Below are 20,987 nucleotides of genomic sequence, written 5' to 3' on the forward strand. Positions count from 1 at the left end.
TAAATCTCCCCTATTAAATTCCATTTGTACATCCACATTATTATGTTCATCTGTGGGTGTACACATTTTTTTTCTGTAGAGGGTGAACTTGGAGTTGTGAACTGTCTTGGTTACAGCCTGGTAATACTTGCCACGATCATTGTGCTGCTTTACTTCTGAAAAATGACAGCGAACTGTGACACAGGGACATCAATTGACTTAAGTTTTCCACTTTTGGCATTTTCTTTTCTTAGTTTCTCCACAATTTAAAAAGAATACAACTTTCTGTTTTGCCGAAGAGTGGAGGAGCAGGGCTTCAACAAAGGAGCTAAAAATCAAATCAAACGCACAGCCATGTAATCTCCATAGTGCATAAGCGAGGCAAAAGTCCATAGAATTTAATTGTTTGGCTTTTTAGCTAAAGTAAATTTATTAAGTGCTATATGCAGTAAATTCACAATGAGGTGCGAATGTACAGGGTGGGCCCAGAGGCGGCTCTCTAATTAGGAGATTTAGGCGGCCGCCTAAGGCCTCGCGCTAAAAGGGGCCTCTCGGCCACCTAAATCATGTAGTTAGAGCAGTGATTTTGGCGACATTTTTTTTTTTTTCCAAATGTCCCACCCCGGCCTGCACGCAGGGGGGAAGGGAAGCCTGCGTGCGCACTGCGCACACAGCGTCCCCTTGCGTCCCCTGAGTGAACCCCCCCTCCCCGTCCCCCACCCCCTTGCGGCGCAGTGAGCCAGAAATGGTGCCCAACGGCGGAGCGAGCTGTATTTGCGCTGGACTGCCGTGGAACTGCAAGCTGCGCGGGCCGGCTTGCTTAAGGTACCGTACCCTCTCCACCCCCTTGTTACCCCTTCTCAACCCTGTCCAAACCCCCTCACCGTCACCCAGGTCCACCCTCTGCACCCCCCGTCACACATGTCTACCCCCCCCCTGTCACCCATGTCTAGCCCCCCTCAAACCCCCGCCAGACCAGTGTTTCCCAAACAGGGTGCCTCCAGCTGTTGCAAAACTACAACTCCCAGCATGCCCGGACAGCCTAAGTCTGTCCAGGCATGCTGGGAGTTGTAGTTTTGCAACAGCTGGAGGCACCCTGGTTGGGAAACACCGATCCAGTCCATACTCATCCCACACCATGGCCAGTTAGGATGTCAGGTGTGTACACTGTCCGTAATAATGTTGTAATAACATGTCCACCCCCCTGTCACCCATGTCCACCCTCCTTTCATCCCTCTTCACCCCCTGTCACCCATGTCCACCCCCCCTCACCTATGTCCACCCTCCTATCATCCCGCCACTCATGTCCACCCTCCTGTCATCCATGTCCGCCTTGTCCACTCCGCTGTCCATCCCTGTCACCCATGTTTTACTCCGTCTATCCCCGTAGTCTACCCTGTCGCCTATTTCCACCCTCCTGTTCACCCATCTGTCCCTTTGTTACCCCAGTCCACCCCTCTCTGTCACTCCTGTCCCTCTTTTACCCCCTTGTCCACCCCTCTGACCCCTGTCTCCCATGTCCACCCTCCTGTCATCCATGTCCACCCCCCCATCCAACCCTCTGTCACCCATGTTCATCCTCCATTGTCCACCCCCCTTACCACATCCTTGTCACCCATGTCCACCCCCTATTCACCCCTGTCCACCCCTCTGTTACCACCTTGTCACTCCTGTCCACCCCTCTGTCACCCCCTATGCCCCCATCACTCATGTTCACTCTTCTACACCCATCTGTCACCCTTGTACACCTCCCTACACTCCTCTCTACACTCCTCTGCCACCCATGTACACTCCTCTACACCCCTCTCTACACTCCTCTACACCCCTCTGCCACCCATGTACATCCCTCTGCCACCCATGTATACTCCTCTACACCCTCTGTCACCCATGTATACTCCTCTACACCCCTCTGTCACCCATGTACACTCCTCTACACCCCTCTGCCACCCATGTACACCCCTCTGCCACCCATGTACACTCCTCTACACCCCTCTGTCACCCATGTACACTCCTCTACACCCTCTGTCACCCATGTATACTCCTCTACACCCCTCTGTCACCCATGTACACTCCTCTACACCCCTCTGCCACCCATGTACACTCCTCTACACCCCTCTGTCACCCATGTACACTCCTCTACACCCCTCTGTCACCCATGTACACCCCTCTGCCACCCATGTACACTCCTCTACACCCCTCTGCCACCCATGTACACTCCTCTACACCCCTCTGTCACCCATGTACACTCCTCTACACCCCTCTGTCACCCATGTACACTCCTCTACACCCCTCTGTCACCCATGTACACTCCTCTACACCCCTCTGTCACCCATGTACACTCCTCTACACCCCTCTGTCACCCATGTACACTCCTCTACACCCCTCTGTCACCCATGTACACTCCTCTACACCCCTCTGTCACCCATGTACACTCCTCTACACACCTGTCACCCATGTACACTCCTCTACACCCTCTGCCACCCATGTACACTCCTCTACACCCCTCTGCCACCCGTGTACACTCCTCTACACCCCTCTGTCACTCGTGTACACTCCTCTACACCCCTCTGTCACCCATGTACACTCCTCTACACCCCTCTGCCACCCATGTACACTCCTCTACACCCCTCTGTCACCCATGTACACTCCTACACACCTGTCACCCATGTACACTCCTCTACACCCTCTGCCACCCATGTACACTCCTCTACACCCCTCTGTCACCCATGTACACTCCTCTACACCCTCTCACCCATGTACACTCCTCTACACCCCTCTGTCACCCATGTACACTCCTCTACACCCCTCTGTCACCCATGTACACTCCTCTACACCCCTCTGTCACCCATGTACACTCTTCTACACCCCTCTGTCACCCCCAGGTAAAAAAAAGGGTGGAGCCTAATAGGTTTGTTTTGCAGGTTTAAGGGTGAAGAATTGTGGGTGGAAGAAATTGTCATGATGGCCCGGACCAAATGGAGAAAAGAAGCCAACAAAGCAAATTAGAGAAGACATCATTGGTGAGCCCCACGTAAAAAAAAAATATATATTTTTTTTTAAATTTTTTTTTTTCTTTTTTTTTTATCGCGCTTGGGAGGCCTCAGATATATTTTTGCCTAAGGCCTCAAAAAGTCTAGAGCCGCCTCTGGGTGGGCCATTTATATGGATACACCTTAATAAAATGGGAATGGTTGGTGATATTAACTTCCTGTTTGTGGCACATTAGTATATGTGAGGGCGGAAACTTTTCAAGATGGGTGTTGACCATGGTGGCCATTTTGAAGTCGGCCATTTTGAATCCAACTTTTGTTTTTTCAATAGGAAGAGGGTCATGTGACACATCAAACCTATTGGGAATTTCACAAGAAAAACAATGATATGCTTGGTTTTAATGTAACTTTATTCTTTCATGAGTTATTTACAAGTTTCTGACCACTTATAAAATGTGTTCAATGTGCTGCCCATTGTGTTGGATTGTCAATGCAACCCTCTTCTCCCACTCTTCACACACTGATAGCAACACCGCAGGAGAAATGCTAGCACAGGCTTCCAGTATCCGTAGTTTCAGGTGCTGCACATCTCGTATCTTCACAGCATAGACAATTGCCTTCAGATGACCCCAAAGATAAAAGTCTAAGGGGGTCAGATCGGGAGACCTTGGGGGCCATTCAACTGGCTGACGATGACCTATCCACTTTCCAGGAAACTGTTCATCTAGGAATGCTCGGACCTGACACCCAAAATGTGGTGGTGCACCATCTTGCTGGAAAAACTCAGGGAACGTGCCAGCTTCAGTGCATAAAGAGGGAAACTCATCATTATGTAGGCCACTGGATATGCAAAATTGCTACATGATGATGTGTTTCCCTTTTTATGCACTGAAGCTGGCACATTCGCTGAGTTTTTCCAGCAAGATGGTGCACCACCACATTATGGGTGTCCGGTCCGAGCATTCCTAGATGAACAGTTTCCTAGAAAGTGGATTGGTTGTCGTGGGCCAGTTGAATGGCCCCCAAGGTCTCCCGATCTGACCCCCTTAGACTTTTATCTTTGAGGTCATCTGAAGGCATTGTCTATGCTGTGAAGATACTAGATGTGCAGCACCTGAAACTACGGATACTGGAAGCCTGTGCTAGCATTTCTCCTGCGGTGTTGCCATAGGTGTGTGAAGAGTGAGAGAAGAGGGTTGCATTGACAATCCAACACAATGGGCAGCACATTAAACACATTTTATAAGTGGTCAGAAACTTGTAAATAACTCATGAAAGAATAAAGTTATGTTAAAACCAAGCACATCATTGTTTTTCTTGTGAAATTCCCAATAAGTTTGATGTGTCACATGACCCTCTTCCTATGGAAAAAACAAAAGTTGGATTCAAAATGGCCAACTTCAAAATGGCTGCCATGGTCACCACCCATCTTGAAAAGTTTCCACCTTCACATATTAACTTCCTGTTTGTGGCACATTAGTATATCACTAACCATTCCCATTTTATTAAGGTGTATCTATATAAATGGCCCACCCTGTACATAAAATGGACACACTGATTCACCATAGAAGGAATTATGTTCCTGCTGGAAAACAAAGGAAAAAAGGCTTCGCTCTCTGCTTCTTGTGAAATATGATGCAATATGACACTGTTCATATATCTCTTATACAGATGATTCCAAGGGTCTATATGCTAAGACACTGTTTGTATGATTTTCATAAAGATAATTCCAAGGTGCTGTGCACCATATTGACTCCTGCAATGGATCATTGCATTAAAAAGTCTGTGCCACAGTGAAAGCTCATATAGGACAAGTGGCACATGTACCACTGGTATAGTCTCTCATAAAAACTCACGGTGCCCCCCTTACTTTCCCCACTTTTATCGGATTGGTTGCTGTGGACTACTGCTTCACTTTTACTTTGCCCAGGTTTAGCCAAATCTCCCCCATGAAGTACTTCTAATGTATTTCATCTAGTTGCAGTTGTAGTTATGGGCTGTTAAGCATGTTGTCCGTAGGTCCTGATAATGATATCCTCTGAGAAGTATTTTTGGGATGGTCTTGGTCGCCACAGGACAATCGGGCAAAATTAAAGTGTGTGCCAAATTGCCAGGTGTCCTCCTCTTATATATAGCCCATCTTAAAGTACTCACCAATTGGCCCCATGAAATCCCATAATGTGTAAAGTGTGATTGGATTGAGTGGTTTACCTGGTTGTGGCTCATTTATTGTTGTGTCTTATACATACTTCCAATATGTTTTCTCATTCTGGTTAGCAATTACCCACATAATACACTGCTAAAAAAAATAACACTTATACATATACATGTATACTTATACATAACACTTAAACAACACAGTGTAACTCAAAGTCAATCACAGTTCTGTGAAATCACACTGTCCACTCAGGAAGCAACACTGATTGACAATTAATTTCACATGCTTTTGTGCAAATGGAACAGACAACAGGTGGAAATTATAGGCAATTAGCAAGACACCCCCAATAAAGGAGTGGTTCTGCAGGTGGTGACCACCGACCACTTCTCAGTTCCTATGCTTCCTGGCTGATGTTTTGGTCACTTTTGAATGCTGGAGGTGCTTTCACTCTAGTGGTAGCATGAGACGGAGTCTACAACCCACACAAGTGGCTCAGGTAGTGCAGCTCATCCAGGATGGCACATCAATGCAGGCTGTGGCAAGAAGGTTTGTCGGTCTGTCAGTGTAGTGTCCAGAGCATGGAGGCCCTACCAGGAGATAGGCCAGTAACATCAGGAGATGTGGAAGAGGCCGTAGGAGGGCAACAACCCAGCAGCAGGACCGCTACCTCCACCTTTGTGCAAGGAGGAGCACTGCCAGAGTCCTGCAAAATTACCTCCAGCAGGCCACATATGTGCATGTGTCCACTCAAACGGTCAAAAACAGACTCCATGAGGGTGGTATGAGGGCCCGACGTCCACAGGTGGGGGTTTTGCTTACAGCCCAACGCCGTGCAGGACGTTTGGCACTTGCCAGAGAACACCAAGATTGGCAAATTCGCCACTGGTGCCCTGTGCTCTTCACAGATGAAAGCAGGTTCACACTGAGCACATGTGACAGACTGGAGACGCCGTGGAGAACATTCTGCTTCCTGCAACTTCTTCCAGCATAACTGGTTTGGCGGTGGGTCAGTAGTGGTGTGGGGTGGAAATTCTTTGGGGCGCCACACAGCTCTCCATGTGCTTGCTAGAGGTAGCCTGACTGCCACGGCCATCTCGTGAGTCCATCGGCCGTTTGGGGTTGTCACGGTAACCAGGGCGGTTGGGTAGTCTTTTAAGTCCCCGTGGATACACAAAACCCCCGCCTGTCGTCCTGTGTAGTGCACGTGCGGCACCATATTGGACCTCACCAGGGTCACCATACTCCCAGAGTCCAAAAATGCCTCCTCGACACGCCCCCCCAGCTCGGGAGGTGATGAGAGTCTCCTGCCCTGGGATTACCCACGGCACACAGTCTCTGGGCATACAGGGACGGCCGGAGGGCATAGTTTGTGTCCATGGGCTCTTCCCGCTGGGGACAGTTGGCCCTAACATGTCCCGGTTGCTTACACCCCCAACATAGCAATGGGGCGGGGCCTTTGGGAAACACCTCCCGGGGACTTTTGGGGTTTTCTAGCCGCCTGGGCAAGGGTGGGGACCGCCCCTCCCGCAGCTTGATGGTGACCTCGTACCTCTCCACAAGGTCTACCATATCCAACGCGTTACTTGGGGATGCCTGGTCAATCCAGCTCTGGAGGGTGTAAGGCAGAGCCCTCCAGAACATATCGGCCAGGAGTCGGTCCAGTATGGCAGTGGGATCTCCGACTGCAACCACTTCTGCAGCTGCTGGAACAGGTCACAATATTGCGGCCAGGCAGGCTCAGCCGGCTTATACTCCCACTGCCTTACTCACTGGGCTCAGACCCACACATTTACCCCCAGTCTTGCCAATATCTCACCCTTGACCATGTCGTAGTTAGCCGCCTGGTCATCAGGTAAGTCAAAATAGGCCTGCTGGGACCCGGACGTCAGGAATGGAGCGCTGACCTCAACCCACTGGTTCCGGGGTAACCTTTCCCTCACAACCACTCTTTCAAACACCGCCAGGTAGGTCTCAACGTCATCGGTGGTGGTCATCTTTGGCATCACAATCTGCACAGCCTTCCTGGCGTCAGGGTTGGTCCGGGTCGTCGCTGTGGCTTGAAGCGCCATCACCTGCTGTAGCAGTAGCTGGTTGGTCTCCTGCTGATGCTTGTTGGCCTCCTGCTTGTGCTTGTTGGTCTCCTGCTGTTGCAAGTTGGCCTCCATGAGCGCTTTCATCACGGCCTCCATTTTGGCAACACTGCAAACACTGGATCACTGCAGACACTGGAAAGTCACGTGTCGGCGGTTCGTTGCCCCTAACAACAACTCCAGCGGGTTCTTGGCAACCGCGTACTGCAATTCAACCGCTGACCTCACTGTGTTGCCCGCATCCTCCACCAAATGTGATGACTCGCTCTTGCAAACAGGTGCGTTTGCAGTATGGACGCAAGGAGACAGCGCTTTTCAAATTAATGTTCAGTGTTTTATTCACACACGGCAAACAGTCTTTAAACGTAGAACATAGGAAAACGTAACAAAAGGCCACCTGTAATCTTTAGGTGTTTGTTCACACATGAGTTCACGCCATGCGGCATCAAGCAAGTCTTTTTCCAGGCCTCCAGCTAGGCTGTCCAGCTGCTTCCACTCTTGTAGCTACCACAGGGAAGAACTCCACACACAGCTTTCTCTGGCACTGTGTGCTGCAACTAGCAAATCCCCCTCAACTAACAAATCCCCCTCGCCTATCAGGGTGTTTTCTGGGCTGAGACATGTAGCGGGGACCATGGGACTGTGCCCCCTCCAAGGGACTGAATCTGGTGTTCCATGACACCTGGTATAACTTAGAATCAGTGATGGCGGGGCTAACTGTTACCACCATCTAGACCGCAGCAGCTTGTGCCACTGGGGGGCATATTGTAGGTGCCTGTTGGGCCGGCCAAACCTCCTCAATGCTAGGAATAGGCCTGGGCACATCTATAGACTTCTTTCTTGCTCCTGGTTGGTACTTGGTTGCCATAACAGGCATCTCAGGCAGGAACTCCTCCTCCATCACTTGACCCTTGACTCGTGGAGGTAGTAGACCAAAGGGATCCGACTCCCAATCCTTCTAGGTAAAGCAGACAAAGGGGAGCTATATGGGATTCTTAGGTCGGGTCACAGCTGCCGCCCATTCTCCTCATGCACTGCGGACTGGGGTGTACTCCAGAATCTCCCCGCTCTCCAAGGAGTGTAAATGTGTGGGAAGATAGTCTCTCTTGACTGCTCGCCTGTTGACAAGGACAGTGCCCTCATGGTAGCAGTCCATTAAGGTGCCAAACCTCCGGACTCTGTCAAACTTAATTACTGTGGCTCTTCGCCTCTCAAGGGGTGGTTCTCCTGCTCTGGGGTGGTCCAACATGTGGATGTACAGGCACTCCAAATGTTTGGTGTCTGACTGCGGAGCCTGCCGCACTTCATAGGGCAATTCTTTTGGGCAGTATTCACGCCACTTCTGCGCCCTTATCCCTTCCACAATTGCAGCTATCTGGGTCTCCTGCCTGGCCCTCTCAGACACTGCTGTTGGGATGGGGGATGTTCTTTTCCAGGCAGAGGGAGTAGGTACTGGTGCATGTACCGGATTAGTTGAAGCTCATTGCCGAATACCCACTCTGGAAGACAGGGTGAAGTGGGGTGTACAGTGGTCTTCTGGGCCTGGGGGGGGGGGGGGGGTGGACTCTCGGCTATACTGACTGGAGGGGGTAGAAAAAGCGGCTTCCATACTCACATCAAACTCTTCTGTAGGTAGCTCTGCCGAGGACCCCCAGGATCGATGATGTGTAGACAGCCTCACCGGCGATGCTCCTCTGGATGATGCGGGCGTTCCAGCAGTGGGACTTTCAAGCATGCCTCCTCATCCTCTATCGACTGCCTCTGCAGCCAGTCTGCCAGCTCCTGGAACACCTGAGCCGTGGCTGCTGCTACCCTGCGGACACTGGGCGCCATCCTGGGACCCACAGACCTCGTGCTATCCTGTGCCTCCGCCATCCCGCTCTACTCACCAACCTCCCACAGACCTCAGAGGTCCAGCGGCGTTGCTCCTTTTATATTGGGCTTTGGCAAGATGGCTGCTGGCAGGAAGTATGTCAGCAGTGCGTCCCTTACTTCCGCCCCCCAGCAACAAGGGGCAGACCTTTCTGGTTCCACTTCAAGACTGCAACTTGACTTCCACGCTCAGGGGCGGGACGCTGACCTGCGCAGGACTTCTTTTTGCGCTTTTCTTCCACTGTTTTAACCCCTTCAGGTACAACAAACATTTTGCAACACAGCATAGCTTCAGTAGAGACTTTACACATGGCGGGCACAACTTCAACACTGTTCACAATGGCAGACAAACTTTTCTTCACTTCCCCCTCTATTTCACAAGCGCCTCTTAACATATGAGTTTCACAGACAAAGTCCCACACAATTTTGAACAGACGTGCGGTTTTTGCAATACTGGACACAGTTCAGACTGGGGGTGGGTTATTTTTGGTATAAGGCACACACCCGTCTCCTGTTCCTAATGCCAAAAGTTGTGGTAGAAGGTGTAATGACAGGCAGATGTTGTTAACCCTTAGAGCAGATGGTATTAAGCCTTTATGTTTGTGACACCAGGGTGTGGTTATCCTCTATACCACCTGAGGCATGGCTGCTAGTTGCTGGGCCAGGCGCAGGGCAAATAATCACTCCGATGCAAGGTTACGGAACAACGTCACTTTACTGAAGCAGACAGATGTTAAAGTTTTTACAGCTCAGTTTAGGCTCAAGGAGATGCTCAGTGGACTTTAGGAGACTTGTTGGCTCTCTGGGACTTGTAGTGGACTTGGACTCAATTATGTCACCCATGCTGACTTTAAAGACTTGACAGACTTGGCTATGCTGACTAGTCTTCTCCCTTGTATTTGTGCTTACCAGGCTTTGACTTTCAATTGCAGGGGGTTAACTGGTAATAGATGTGTGGCTGCGTGACTAGGCCTTGGTCTCCCTCAGGAACACCAGACAACTCTAAGGTCTTCACTTGACTGTACCTCAGCTTAACACTGATTAAGCTTTCTCCCCCCCCCCCAGGTATATAAGGGAGCAATTAGGAGGATGCCCACAGGTCACAACAGGTCACCTGGTCACCTGCACCTTCCTTTGTTACATAGGCCTTAAAGGGGTACTCTGCCCCTAGATATCTTATCCTCTATCCAAAGGATAGGGGATAAAATGTCTGATTGCTGGGGGCCTGCCACTGGGCCTGCCCCTGCGATCCCCCCTGCAGCAGCCCGATACCTCAGCAGCCCTGAGCTAAGTTTTCTCTGAAGCTGATGACAGCCGGTGCAGGGGCGGGGCATTGTGACGTCACGGCCTGTCCCCTCGTGACATCACGTCTGCCCCCTCATTGCAAGTCAATGGAAGGGGCATCACACCCTCTCCCATAGACTTGTATTGAGGGGGCAGGGCATGATGTTACAAGGGGGCGGGTCGTGATGTCATGATGCCTAGCCCCCTGCACCGCCCGTCATCAGCCTCGGAAAAAATGTAGCTCTGGGCTGCTGAGCTACCGGGCTGCTGCAGGGGGGATCGCAGGGGTCCCATTGGCGGGCCCCCCACGATCAGACATCTTATGCCCCATCCTTTGGATAGGGAATAAGATGTCTAGGGGCAGAGAACCCCTTTAACAAAAGGATTTAAAGGTACATTAACTTATTAACACATTACATGACATTACATTAACCTAAAAAGGGTAGAAGGAATTCTGAGAAGTGGGGGCCAGGGGACTGGGACTGAGTCCACCTGATAGGACCAGTAGGGTACAGAAGGGCCACTTCTGTTCTGGGCTACCACAATTTTATGGTAACATTAAAGATGTCATTACAAACAACAATTGGATGCGAAAAAACAAGCTCTCACATGGGTCTGTAGGTGGACAAAAAGAGTTATGCCTCCTAGAAGGCAAGGAGGAAAAAATTAGAAAATGAGCGTGTCTTCTGGCCAAAATGAGCCATGTCCTTAAAGGCGTACTCCCATGGAAAACTTTTTTTTTTAAATCAACTGTTCCCAGAAAGTTAAACAGATTTGTAAATTACTTCTATTAAAAAAATCTTAATCCTTCCAGTACTTTTTAGGGGATGTATACTACAAAGGAAATGGTTTTCTTTTTGGATTTCTCTTCTGTCTTGACCACAGTGCTCACTGCTGACCTCTGCTGTCCATTTTAGGAACTGTCAAGAGCAGCATATGTTTGCTATGGGGATTTTCTTCTTTTCTGGACAGTTCCTAAAATGGACAGCAGAGGTCAGCAGAGAGCACTGTGGTCATGATAGAAGTGAAATTCAAAAAGAAAACAATTTCCTCTGTGGTATAAAGCCCCTAAAATGTACTGGAAGGATTAAGAATTTTTAATAGAAGTCATTTACAAATCTGTTTAACTTTCTGGCACCAGTTGATTTAAAAAAAATAAAAATAAAAAATGTTTTCCACGGGAGTACCCCTTTAACCCCTTAACGACGCAGGACGTATATTTACGTCCTGCGCCGGCTCCCGCGATATGAAGCGGGATCGCGCTGCGATCCCGCATCATATCGCGTCGGTCCCGGCGCTAATCAACGGCCGGGACCCGCGGCTAATACCACACATCGCCGATCGCGGCGATGTGCGGTATTAACCCTTTAGAAGCGGCGGTCAAAGCTGACCGCCGCTTCTAAAGTGAAAGTGAAAGTGACCCGGCTGCTCAGTCGGGCTGTTCGGGACCGCCGCGGTGAAATCGCGGCGTCCCGAACAGCTGATCGGACACCGGGAGGGCTCTTACCTGCCTCCCCGGTGTCCGATCGACGAATGACTGCTCCGTGCCTGAGATCCAGGCAGGAGCAGTCAAGCGCCGATAATGCTGATCACAGGCGTGTTAATACACGCCAGTGAACAGCATTAGAGATCAGTGTGTGCAGTGTTATAGGTCCCTATGGGACCTATAACACTGCAAAAAAAATGTAAAAAAAAAGTGTTAATAAAGGTCATTTAACCCCTTCCCTAATAAAAGTTTGAATCACCCCCCTTTTCCCATAAAAAAAATAAAACAGTGTAAAAAAAATAAAAAATAAACATATGTGGTATCGCCGCGTGCGTAAATGTCCGAACTATAAAAATATATCATTAATTAAGCCGTACGGTCAATGGCGTACGCGCCAAAAAAATCCAAAGTCCAAAAAAGCGTATTTTGGTCACTTTTTATATCATTAAAAAATGAATAAAAAGTGATCAAAAAGTCCGATCAAAACAAAAATCATACCGATAAAAACTTCAGATCACGGCGCAAAAAATGAGTCCTCATACCACCCCATACGTAGAAAAATAAAAAAGTTATAGGGGTCAGAAGATGACATTTTTAAACGTATAAATTTTCCTGCATGTAGTTATGATTTTTTCCAGAAGTGCGACAAAATCAAACCTATATAAGTAGGGTATCATTTTAACCGTATGGACCTACAGAATAATGATAAGGTGTAATTTTTACCGAAATATGCACTGCGTAGAAACGAAAGCCCCCAAAAGTTACAAAATGGCGTTTTTTTTCCGATTTTGTCGCACAATGATTTTTTTTTCCGTTTCGCCGTGCATTTTTGGGTAAAATGACTAATGTCACTGCAAAGTAGAATTGGCGACGCAAAAAATAAGCCATAATATGGATTTTTAGGTGGAAAATTGAAAGGGTTATGATTTTTAAAAGGTAAGGAGGAAAAAACGAAAGTGCAAAAACGGAAAAACCCTGAGTCCTTAAGGGGTTAAGGGTTTAAGGCTTTTGGAGACTGGCCTGGTGTCAAAAAGGGCAGCAAAGAAGCCCCTTCTCTAGAAGAAAAATATCAAGGACATGCTTACATTCTGCAGGAAGTACATGGATCGGACCGCAGAGGATTCGGGTAAAGTTATTTCCTCAGTGAAGCCTCCTTCAGACTGTAGCAATCTAGAAGCAATTTGGTAATGGACAATGACTTTTTTAAGAATGATGGAAACCACGTTACAGAGCAAAAGTGATAACTAAACATTGGGTCCTTGACCGGGAAACTTCCCAGCTCTCAATCCCATTAGGACCCTGTGAGCAATGCTCAAACGGCAGGTAAACAAAAAAAGCACAGAATTGTGATAAACTACAAGCACCTATTAGTTTATAATGGGTTGGCATCAGTCAGGATTTGGCCCAGAAGCTGATATCCATTAGGTCAGGGTGAAGTGCAGAATTCTTTAATAAGCAGAATCAAAACTGTTCAGTGCATAAACTTGATGTATTTTCCAATAAAAGCCTTTACAAGTACTTTAGTATACAAAAGAAACATGTGACTAAAAGATTTAACCCCTTCCCGCTATAGGATGTATGCATATGTCCCAGCACCTGACATGTTCGCACGCCGGGACATATGCATACATCCTAGCGATCTCCTGCACTGCCGTGGGCAGCGCAGGAGATCGGCGGCGGGACCCGGCTTTTAATCACAGACGGGGTCCTGCCGCAGCTGCTGGGGCCGCGATTGCGCAGATCCCGGCAGTATTAACTTTATAGATGCTGTGATCAATCCTGATCAGGGCATCTATGGTATTGACAGTGGGAGCGCCAACAGCGGCCCTGCGATACCATCGGGGGTTGCCATTAGTTGCTATAGCAGCAGGAGATCAGCTGATGACCTCCTGTCTGCCTTCTACAGAAGCCTGTGGATCGCACAGTCTGTAGTATCTGCAGCAGATCAGGTTATACTATGCTGCAGTAAAAATGTATTGCAGCATAGTATAACCTGTAAAAAGTGAAAAATTAAATAATAAAAGTTTGTTCAATACATGTTTGAAGCGTAAAAAATTAATAAAAAAAAGCCCCTTTCCCAATAAAACCCTGTATTGTCATCAAAAAAGATGTAAAACACAAATCATATACATAATAAGTATTGCCAAGTCTGTAATGACATGTATTATAAAACTATAATGTACCTTATTCCCCCCCCCCCCCCCCCCCCCGGTGAACGCCGTAAAAAACAACAACAAAAAAGCACAAAATTCGCCAATTTTGGTACAAATAGCGGAATAAAAAAGATCAAAAGTTAGCACGTTTAGCAAAAATGATACCAATAAAAAGTAAAGCTCATCCGGCAAAAAATAAGTCCTCACTAAATGGTGTCGGACGAAAAATCTAAATTTTTGGCTGTTGTAAAATTGAATGGCAGAAAAAGAATTTTGCTCAGAAAAGGAAAAAGAACATAGAAAGCTACATAAAATGGGTATCGTCATAATCGTACTGACCCACAGAATAAATATAACATCACTTTTACCGCACAGTGTACACCATAAAAAATAAAAAAATAAAAAAAACGGCCAAAATTATCTAGTGTTTCACAATATTTTGGAGTTTTTCACAAAAAATGCATGTGTCAATAAAAATGCACCACTTCTATAAAGTATAAAATATCACGAAAAAACTATCTCAGAATCACTCCACTCAGAAAAAGCGTTCTAAAGTTATTACTCGGGATGTCCCCATACCGATACTAGTATCTGTATCGGGGCCGATACTAGCCATTTCCATGGTATCGGGGACTCGTTCAATGTCCCAGATACATAATCTGACACCTGCTGCCGCTCCGCTCCCCGTTCTCCCATCTGCATCATGGCGTTCCATGGAAGAGCATGTGACACACACATCACTCCACCTCCACTACTGCGCCCAGCGTAATGCTACGGAGAAAGCAGAGTGACGCGTATGTCACATGCTCCTACATAGAACGCCATGATGTGGACGGGAGAACGGAGCAGCGGAGCGGCAGCACCCATCAGAGAACTGCCGCAGGTGAGCAGTCTACAAGGGTGGGGGCTGCTGTTTACAAGGGGGGCTGCGGACTACAGGAGGGCTGCTACTAACATCTGCGGGGGGCTGCAGTCTACAGGGGAGCCTGCTGTCTACAAGGGGGGGGCTACTGTTTATTAGAGGGGGCTGTGATTTACAGGGGTCTGCTACTAATGTCTACAGGGGTAGCCTGCTGACTACAAGGGGGGGGGGCTGCTGTCTACAAGGGGGGCCTGCTGTCTACAAGGGGGGGGCACTGTCTACAAGGGGGGCCTGCTGTCTACAATGGGGGGGGGCACTGTCTACAAGGGGGGGCCTGCTATCTTCAATAGGGGGCCTGTCTACAAGGGGGGGATGCTGTCTACAAGGGGGGGCTGCGTTCTACAGGGGGGGCTGCTACTAATGTCTACAGGGGGCTGCTGCTAATGTCTGCAGGGGGATACTACTTAATATTAAAGGTAATCTTACAGCAGAGTCACCTGCATTTACTTGAATTTATGGGTAGATAGTGTACACAACAAGGACCCACATATCATACGGTAAGTAGCGCCAGAGACCGGGTCACCCTGCTGTCAGATTCCCTTTAAAATAAAAGTACTCGTACTTGGTATCGGCGAGTACTAGAATTAAAGTATCGGTACTCGTACTCTGTCTTAAAAATATGATATCGGGACATTCCTAGTAATTAACATTTAAAAAGACCCAGTGAAATAAAAAAAGAGAGCCCTGCCATTAAGGTAAAAAATGGGTTAAAATCAGTGAAGCAGCAAACTTTGTGTCAGTTTTAAACCTTTTAGCCATGGCTGTATATCCTGTATTTTTTTAAGACTTTTCAATAGGTTGGACATTGACTTACATGGCAGCACATCTACAGATGTTCTCCCCTCTCATACAGAGCTAATTTCCATGTAATTCTTTCATAATCTTTATTTTAACTAGTGTAGTAAACTGTGCAAAACTTCTCGGCCATCAGAGCTGTCGAATATACAATCACATCTGACAGGGAAAGATCTTTTATGGTGTTATTTTTTAAGCAGCAATATTTATTTAGAAACAATATCAGGAAGGGTTTGGCTTTTTTCATAGGAAAAACAGTGTGAACATGCCAGGGCCCTGTCAGAATCTACTACAGTTGTATTAATAAATTGAATGTGATTTAATGTAATAGTGTTTGGATTTCAGTTGTGGCCAGTTTTTAGGTGTAACTGGCATTGCCTGGTCTTCCTACCTAAACCTTGTGGGAGAGGAAAAGCAAAAATGACACTCTTGTCCTCATATGGCAACCTCATATCTAATCTTCCTATCCCAACCCCTTATTCCGCCCTCATATCCTATCCTCATATGGCGTCCTCATATCCCACCCTTATATTCTATCCTTATACCGTGTCCTCATATCCTATCCTCATATCGCGTCCTCATATCCAGTCTTCATATCTCGTCCTCATATCCCATCCTCAAATCCCATCATCATATCGCGTCCACATATCCCGTCCTCATTATCGCGTCCACATATCCCGTCCTCATATCGCGTCCACATATCCCGTCCTCATATCCCGTCCTCATATCCAGTCTTCATATCCCGTCCTCATATTCCATCCTCAAATCCCATCATCATATTGCGTCCACATATCCCGTCCTCATATCGCGTCCACATATCCCGTCCTCATATCGCGTCCTCATATCCAGTCTTCATATCCCGTCCTCATATCCCGTTTCCAAAACGGAGCCTCCAGCTGTTGCAAAACAACAACTCCCAGTATTGCTGGACAGCCATTGACTGTCCAGGCATGCTGGGAGTTTTGCAACAGCTGGAGGCACCCTGTTTGGGAATTACTGGCATAGAATACACCTATGTCCACCCCTATGAAAATCCGTAATTAAGTTCTCGAATGCGCATGGTGCTCTCTCACTTAGGAGCCCTGTTGTATTTCAAGGCAACAGTTTAGGGTCACATATGGGGTATTTCCGTACTCGGGAGGGTTTTTTCTCCTTTCACCCCTTATGAAAGTTGGGGTCTACTCCAGCATGTTATTGTAATAAAATACATTTTTTGCACTAACATGCTGGTGTTGCCCCATACTTTTTATTTTCACAAGCGGTAAATGGAAAAAAAGATCCTTAAATTTCTCCTGAGTACGGAAATACCCCATATGTGGATGTAAAATGCTCTGCGGGTGCACAACAAGGCTCAGGAGTGAGAGTACCATGTACATTTGAGGTGATTTTCACAGGGGTGGCTGATCATTACAGCGGTTCTGACATAAACACAAAAAAAAACCACCCACATGTAACCACATTTTGGAAACTACACCCTCGACTAACAAGGGGTATAGTGAGCCTTAACACCCCACAGATGTTTGAAGAATTTTCGTTAAAGTTGGACGTGTAATGAATTTTTTTTATTTTTTCACTAAAATGGTGGTGTTATCCCACATTTTTCATTTTCACAAGAGGTAATAGGAAAAAAGCCCCCCAAAATGTGTAACCCCATCTCTTCTGAGTATATAAATACCCCATGTGTGGATGTAAAGTGCTCTTCGGGCGCACTACAGCGCTCAGAAGAGAAGAAGGGCCATTGGGCTTTTGGAGAGAGAATTTGGCTGGAATTGAAGGCCATGTGCATTTACAAAGCCCCCATGGTGCCAGAACAGTGGACCCCCCCACATGTGACCCCATTTTGGAAACTAAACCCCTCACGGAATGTAATAAGGGGTGCAGTGAGAATTTACGCCCCACAGGTGTCTGGCAGATTTTTGGAACAGTCGTCCGTAAAAATGAAAAAATTAATTTTTCATTTGCTTAGCCCACTCAGCCCCGCAACACACATGGCCCCTGACTTCCAGTCCAACCAAATTCTCTCTCCAAAAGCCCAATGGTGCTCCTTCTCTTCTGAGCATTGTAGTTCGCCCGCAGAGCACTTTACATCCACCTATTACCCCTTGTGAAAATGAAAAATTTGGGGTTACACCAGCATTTTATTAAAATGTATTTATTTATATTTTTTTATGTCCCAATTTAACAAAAGTTCATCAATCACCTGTGGGTTGTTAAGGCTCACTGCACCCCTTGTTACGTTCCTTGAGGGGTGTAGTTTCCAAAATAGTATGCCATGTGTTTTTTTGTTTTTTTTACTGTTCTGACACCATAGGGGCTTCCTAAATGCGACATACCACCCAGAAACCATTTCAGCAAAATTCGCTCTCCAGAATGCCATTGTAACTCCTTCCCTTCTGAGCCCTCTAGTGCACCCACAGAGCACTTTACATCCACATATGAGGTATTTCCTTACTTGAGAGAAAATTAATTACAATTAAAGTTTTGGGGGCCTTTTTACCTTTTACCCCTTGTAAAAATGACTCCAAAAAGTTCAAACATGTCAACTTTATGATGCAAACATAAAGTAGACATATTGTATATGTGAATCAATACGTAATTTATTTGACATGTGCCTTTTCCTTACAACTAAAAATGCAAAATTTTAAAATTTTTCCTGAAATTTTGGAATTTTTCACCAAGAAATGATGCAAGTATCAACGTAAATTTACCACTAATATAAAGTAGAATATGTCACAAAAGAGTTATTAATGCTTAAAGTGATAGAGGACAGATTTGCAAAAAATGCTCCCGTCCTTAGGGTTATAATGGGCTCTGTCCCCAAGGGGTTAAAGGAGTACTCCACTACTTTACTTCTTATTCCAAAGTCCTGGAGAGAGCTGAAACCTTTCCTGTGCACATTGATGTAATATGTATACCTTGTTGTCTGGTTATACCTGGAGTGCTGCAGTGGACTTGCTTTTGTATCCTTATTGGGACTTGGTCTCTCACAGACTCCCTGAAGCTGCTTATGCTTGGTGGCTTCTACCTTAAGGGTACGTTCAGACGAGTGGATTTACAGCGTATTTTACGCTGCAGATCTGCCGCTGAAGGACTTCTGTATGCTGCCTTTACATGTACCTGCTCGGAGCGACAATACACCGCTATGCACAGACACACTGAAGCGATGTACGAGTCGCCGCGCATTCTCGGTGTACTCGCACACATCGCGGCGGCTCCCCCAGCTCTATGAGCTAGGCCGAGAGCTGCCACAATATGCGAGTATACTGCGCATGAGCGCGGTGATTCGCACATCATAGTATGTCTGCTCGTAGTGCCGTATTGCTGCTCCAAATAGGCGCATGTAAAGGCAGCATACAGACGTCCTTCAGCGGTGGATCCGCAGCTAAATACGTGCAGAAAATCCGCTCGTCTGAACTTACCCTAAATGTGCAACTGCTATTGTTTGTTTTGTATGTATACATATTCATTATTATTTAAGGGAATCTGTCATCAGTGTCACCTCTTGGTAGTTGCCAGAATAAGGAAGATAACAGACAAACAAGACCACGGATCTGGGGCAGGTAATGGTAGGGATTGCACTGATGACAGGTTCCCTTTGAGTCTGTCATGTTGCGCAATTGATACAGCGCCCCTTTGACTCAAAGCTTGAGTCAAAGGGAACAGCCTCAAGCCTGCAACATGAGGAAACAGAAGCCTGACAAATCAAATGCCAGGCATCATTGTCCCTTCTTTGCAACCTGGGGCTGCCACAATGACGCAATGCTGTGGGGCTGGTATACAAATATTTCCAGGGCTGGTGAAGGAGTCCGTGCGGCCTAGCTGCGAGTGGATGAGCCTCTGACGCTGTTTTTCCGGGACCTCAGTTCCGATCTCCACTCATGGGCGACACAGGTGAGGAGGTCGAGGAAGTGCGGAGGGGGGGGGGGGGGGTTCGGTTGGTTTTGGTGTTGGATTGGAATGGATTGGAAGGGGGAATGGCTGGGGGGGTGTATATGTATGTATGCTGTCTGTATATGTATGATGTGTGTATGTGATGTATGATGCGGGGGGGGCAGGTGTATGTATGATATGTGTATGCATGATGTGTGTGTATGTATGATTTGTGCATGTGTGTATGCTGTGTATTTGTAGGATGTGTGTATGTATGATGTGTGTGCAGTATATATATATAATGTCTGTATAAGGCTTCTTTTACACTGCCGCTGCGCTCCGTCATGAATGGCCGTCAAACTGTTTTTTTTTTTTTGCAAGTTTGTCAGCTGTCATTTTGAATGGGGGAAAACATGTGAAGGGATCTACTTAATGGGGGTACCGAACTACTCTTTCCCCATTCCCCATATCTACTTACTCTACTGTGTGAGAATCCAAGGGTTAATTATTACTGTATGGAGCGCTATAGGTGCTTCAAGAGTATGGATCCTACAATGTTTGTTTGGCAGGTTCTGTGGAGATGAACTGTAGATGGAAGAATTGGCATGACAGTCTGGGCCGGATGGAGAAGAAAAAGGAAAAGTGAACGACTCAGATCATAGACGACGTCACCTGATGTAACTGTATGTAATCACTTATATGGTCTGTAGAGGTCACTACTATATGGTCACTGCTGTATGGGGGATATTAGTCTGTGTACAGTGGTTTTATTCTGTATCAGTATGGTAATATTATTCCATCATTATATGGTGGTAATGGTAGTGGTCATATTGTGGCGGTATTATTTGTCCCTTGTATAGTGGTATTATTGGCTATACTGGTCTGTGTATAATGGTTTCATAGGTGATTCTGGTCTGTTTACAGTGGTTATATTTAGTATCAGTATGGTAGTATTATCTCGTCACTATGTGGTGGTAATGATAGTGGTCATGGTGTCATGCAATTATTTGCCCCTTATATAGTGGTGATAATGGTCTCTGTATAGTGCTTTTTATTCATATTATCCCGTCATTATATGGTGGTAATGGTCATAGTCTGTCGATATTATCTGTCCCTTGTATAGTAGTGAAATTTGGGGTAGTAGTCTGCATACGGTAATAGTAGAGGTGTTGATTGGGATATTGGTCTAACATCTTATCCCCTATCCTTTGGGTTAAAAAGGAGTTAAAAAGTTTAAAAAGTTAAAAGTAAAAAAAGTTAAAAAAAACACATTGTATTAAACACATACCGTAATTAAAATACATTACTAATAAAAAACATTAACAAAATTAATTATAAAAAATATATAATTTTTATAATTAAATGGCCCCTTTCTAAATTTTTTATAT

At 46.6% G+C, this 20,987-nt stretch overlaps 1 long non-coding RNA gene across 1 annotated transcript in view; it reads right to left on the bottom strand.

Moving 5' to 3' along the window:
- Positions 1-20,987, bottom strand: part of LOC130368700 (uncharacterized) — a 48,812-nt gene that overhangs the window by 4,372 nt on the left and 23,453 nt on the right. Inside the window, exon 2 of the long non-coding RNA XR_008892545.1 lies at positions 12,945-13,029. This is a non-coding gene — a long non-coding RNA (uncharacterized LOC130368700). The remainder of the gene's footprint in view (positions 1-12,944; positions 13,030-20,987) is intronic.

This window comes from Hyla sarda, chromosome 4 (assembly GCF_029499605.1).
Source record: "Hyla sarda isolate aHylSar1 chromosome 4, aHylSar1.hap1, whole genome shotgun sequence".
NCBI classification, from domain to species: Eukaryota; Metazoa; Chordata; class Amphibia; order Anura; family Hylidae; genus Hyla; species Hyla sarda.